General features: G+C 35.3%; 1 protein-coding gene and 1 long non-coding RNA gene across 2 annotated transcripts in view; one reads left to right on the top strand and one right to left on the bottom strand.

Annotated features, from left to right (window-relative positions):
- The window catches only part of LOC144979822 (uncharacterized), a 9,999-nt gene extending 8,548 nt beyond the window's left edge, over positions 1-1,451 (bottom strand). Inside the window, exon 1 of the long non-coding RNA XR_013646779.1 lies at positions 1,349-1,451. This is a non-coding gene — a long non-coding RNA (uncharacterized LOC144979822). The remainder of the gene's footprint in view (positions 1-1,348) is intronic.
- LOC144979821 (guanine nucleotide exchange factor VAV2-like) overlaps positions 1-5,000 on the top strand; it is a 132,752-nt gene that overhangs the window by 98,490 nt on the left and 29,262 nt on the right. The window lies entirely within an intron of this gene.

Genomic DNA, 5,000 nt, shown 5'->3' with positions numbered 1-5,000 from the left:
TAGCTTTAATGAAATGAGATTTACCCGGCGACTCCTGGAACTGTGAGGCCGTGATTGGGTTGATTTTAATGGCATCAACTGTCTGTTTTGCGCTAATCCTATTTATTTATTTATTTATTTATTTATTGATTGTCAGCATCTCATTTATCGTGGGGTGGAGTCGACATGATGAGACGATTAGGATAATGATGATGTTAATAATAATAATAATAATAATAATAATGATAATAATAATAAATAATAATAATAATAATAAAATAATAATGATAATAATAATAATAATAATAATAATAATAATAATAATAATAATAATAATAATAATGATGATAATAATAATAATAATAATATAATAATAATAATAATTAATAATATTAATAACGATAATAATAAACAGTGCAAGCGAGTCTTTCACCATACAATAAACATTTCTTAAGAAACGACAACTTTCAATTACAGTTGGCATTAGGCGTGTTTTACTGTCTAATTTCAGACAAAATTAAATTTCTTAAAAATGAAATGTTCTCCTGTATTTTGGTTTTTAAAAAAATATTTTGATGACATCCTTTAAGGTAAATCACTCACCCATTTCTACTCACCAGATGAATCCCACTAACACACGTTACTATGTGTAATCTTTACCGTTTATAGAGAATTGATTGAAAGAATTAATTTAGTGAGAACTAATCACCCAACCTGCGGCTAAACATAAAGTTTAAAGCTCAATTTTTTTCTTTAATATTTCCCCCTTGGATTATGTTGGATTATTCCATAAAGTGAAATGTATTTCGTTTATTATTTAAACCTCGCCTTTACAAGGCCATGGCAAAATCCATCGAACTAAACTAACTGCCTTTTTAGCAAGTAAAATCTTAAGTTTTTAATAGGATCTATGCTATGCGTCCGCGTCTTTTGCAGTCATAATAATAATAATAATATTATTGATAGATCGCTTTTGATTCCTGTTTAAGCCGTGTGTCTGCCTCTGTGTGTTTGTGTGTATGTGTGAGTGTGGGTTTGTGAGTGTGTGTGTGTATGTATGTTGTGTATGCCTGTTTGTTGATGATGATGTTAGGAACCTACAATATAAATGTCGTGCATTTCATTTAAGAAGAAGAAGAAGAAGAAGAAGAAGAAGAAGAAGAAGAAGAAGAAGAAGAGAAGAAGAAGAAGAAGAAGAAGAAGAAGAAGACGAGGAAGAAGAAGAAGATGAATAATAATAATAATAATAATAATAATAATATAATAATATAATAATAAATAATAATAATATTAATAATAATAATAATAATAATAATAAGAAGAAGAAGAAGAAGAAGAAGAAGATTTCATCATGAATGCAATGACTCACCGATTCTTTGCCCTCATCGCTGTGTTTTCGTTGTTCCTTCAAATACAAAGAGTGGACGGGGACATCCTTGGCACAGCCAGCACTCTGGGACCGACTCAAAGGCTGGACAACATCCGTCTGAAGCGTCCTCTTCTTGCCTTCCTTGGGACGCTGCTGGTATTGCTGGAGATTGCGTCTCTGAACATCCCTTGATCGGACGATTTGCGTTCATGCTTTTTTCTTCGTCGGACGAATTACAACCTAGAGAATAACGCAATAGTGATAATAATAATATAATAATAATAATAATAATAATAATAATAATAATAATAATAATAATAATAATGATAATAATAATAATAATTAATAATAATAATAATAATAATAATAATAATAATAATAATAATAATAATAATAATAATAATAATAATAATTACTCGACTCTTCCCAGCGTAGAGCATGACTCGAATATGGAGCGTGAAGGTAAGTGTCATTCTTTAAGACCACAAGAATAAACGTTGAATTGAAAGAGCAAATTAACTTAAATTGTGAAATCCTCACCTGATATTTTAGCGGATCCAGTGGATGAAACTCTTTCTCTGTCAATTCCTCCTTCCCCTGTGGACCACTTCCTCCCCACGACAACAGACGACGTCCCCCGACTCGGTCCCCGTTGGTGCATAGGTGTAATCATGACATAAAGACTTTTGCGCAGGGGTATTTTTTGGCATTGGCGTGAGATGATCTGGCCAACTTTTATTCTTTATTAATCTCAGTCCACTCAAACCGCTCAGCAAACCGCTTCCGATTTAAGATGAAGAAGAAGTGGAGCTTGACCCGTTTCACTACTCGGGCGTGCAGCTCTGCCACCACCTATGATGCTGATGCGATCTCGCCCGTAAGGAGATGACAGATGATCATCGCCAACATCGCCTGCAAAATGGACGCTGCTGTCAGTTTCAAGACCTGCTAGTGGAGCTCTTCTCGGCATTCCTGCGGAGTTGAGATTCAAGACTGGCCTGCTGTTTGGTGCCCCTGCGGGTGTGGATGTGCCTGGGATGGGCCCGAGTTTGCTGACGGGTGTTGTGGGTTGGAAAGTTGCATAACGAACGCATCGAATCCTGATCTGTCCATTGGCTGGGGGGAGGTGGCGGGGGATTTTGGGGCTGCTGTAGAACTTCCGGGGAGTCATGTGGGCGAGTTGGACCCCACTGATGGGGCCACCCACGGACGATGTTGGTTCGGGAATTCCCTGAAAATGGACAAGGAAAGACAAATAATTGAATGAATAGAGACACATGAAACGAGTTATGCAAATATAATTCATTTTCCTTAGAACTTCGTTTTTTTTAATTTTTTTATTTATTTGTGAACGGATGGGAACGTGTGTATCATTAAATTAGTATAACTTAATAGCCTAAACAATTTGGATCTAGACGTCCCATAAGCAGTATAAGAAAACATAAAATATGTTTTCTATTCTTTAGATAGAAAACTTTTCCCAAAGCAAATAGCTTTCTACTGCACTTGATTTAGACCCGGCACCCCTTTTTTCTTGGTAGCGCCACAGTTCAAACTGTATTACTACACAATTGATTTAAAATGGCAGAGACAACTTGTGAAATAAGATTTAAAATTTTAAGCACATAAAAGACCCGGAAAAAAGCAACTTTAATAAACAATTTATGTCTCATTTATCACTCAGCTAAATCGCAAAACTTCAATTTCATAATTGTAAGTCGTCTGTCACGCGCAATTTACTTCAACATCGCCTTGAATTATAGTCATTACAGCAAACGATGGAAAACGGATTATGTTTACGAAAATCGGAAATTGACATTCCTTGTATTATTGACGCACACAATTAAAAAAAAGCTTATCATTCTTCCATCCCCACCTGTGATTAACTCTTCACAATTAAATTTAATTATCGGATTAGAACCCTTATTACTTTTATCCGTATCAATTAATCTACTTCCATTCCCAAAAACGAGAATAAGAATTATACAATTTTTGAGTCAATTCTGCTATTCAAAAACTGGATAATCACTTTTTTTGTCATAAAAATGTCAGATTAACAAATTCCGGGTTCGTGACTTTAAAAGTATTTGAGGCTGTCGGTGTCAAAAAGGTCGTTTTCGTGACCTTTGCCACAAAAATGCTTCACATTGATAACTTTTTGAGGGAAAAAACTAAGGAAAAATGGTTTGCGTGAGTTACTATTAGTGCAATTAATAGCGTAGCGTGGCTCAGTGGTAAGGTCTTTGCTTCGTACCGAGTTCGACTACTCGCCTCGGGGTCCCTGGTCAACAGCAACATTTAACATGTAGGACGGGACATGACGCCTCTTAGGCGATATTACAACTCTTTTCGGACAGAGACAACGCTGTTAACGACCAGGTATTTCATTTACACTTGAGTACGGTGAGAAAATGTGAGTAAAGAGTCTTTTTCCAGGGGACCCAACTATGCGCCGAGGGAGGTTTGCTCGAACCCAGGACCTCCCGATCCTAAAGCGAGTGTCATACCATAAGACCACATTATAGCCGCATGGTACAGCCTCATTAAGACTTGGTGGGGGTTAGGGAGGGTGTGGTCCTTTCTTTGACGGCACGAACAAGATTCACATCCGATCTGTGAATTGATAACTAGCTATTAATTCCACAAAAAGAACTCTTTAATCCTTGGTTCGTTGACGTAGATAATGATAATAATTGCGAAATTGTTTTTTAAAACCCGAAAGGACTTTTAATAAGCAGATCGTATTTCCTTCGCATTGAAGGAAGTCCACCGACAAATGACTTGTTGTGAAATCTGTAAACGTGGCGGTTTAGTAACCAGGACGGTCTGATTGATTGCAATCCTCTTATCAATTTTTGAGTTCTCCAACGATGACGTAATGATGACGTGGTGATGACGTGATGCGTTGATGTCAATGAAAATAAAAAATTGTGAAAATCGTTATGTAAGTATTAAAATGCCGCTGCCCATCCTTTAATGAACAAACAAATGCGTTTTACGTATGACGGTTATTCAACTTTTCACTTATTGATTCGAGCATTCAATAAATGATTTATTTGTTCCTTCCGTCGGACCATTAATTAATTAATTAATTAATTCATTCATTCATTCAATCATTCATTAAATCACCCATTTAATCATTCGTTTATTCATACTTTCAGTAATTCATTTAACCATTTATTAATTCATTCATGCAGTCAAAAGAAAATCCATTCGTTCCTTAATTTGTTACATCCATCCATCCATCCATCCATATATCCACTTCTCATGCATCAATCAATCCATCTAACTATCCATCCATCCATTAATCCATCCATCCATTTATTCATTCATTGATTCATTCACTTATTTAATCATTCATTTATTCATATATTCAGTAAACAATTTTTTAAAAATCCCTATATAATTTGTCAAGAAATCAACAGGAATAGCTCAAAATAAAAGCAACGTTTGACTCGCCAAAATATACACAATTGAAATCAATCAAATTATCACGTGATCTACGCAATTGAATTTGTTTAGAAATCGGTGCCAAGTTGTTGGTATAACGAGTTTCTGTGTACTGATGCCAACTTTTATTTTAAAACGGGGAGCAGTGCAGTGCATGCTCACTCCTTTTCAAAATTTAAGACGACATTTCTATAGCAATTTC

The sequence above is a fragment of the Berghia stephanieae genome, chromosome 9, assembly GCF_034508935.2.
Source record: "Berghia stephanieae isolate SIO BIC M18660-M18661 chromosome 9, UCSD_Bste_1.3, whole genome shotgun sequence".
Lineage (NCBI taxonomy): Eukaryota > Metazoa > Mollusca > Gastropoda > Nudibranchia > Aeolidiidae > Berghia > Berghia stephanieae.
Note: the sequence above shows the minus strand (reverse complement) of the source record. Positions and strands in the feature narration are given on the sequence as shown.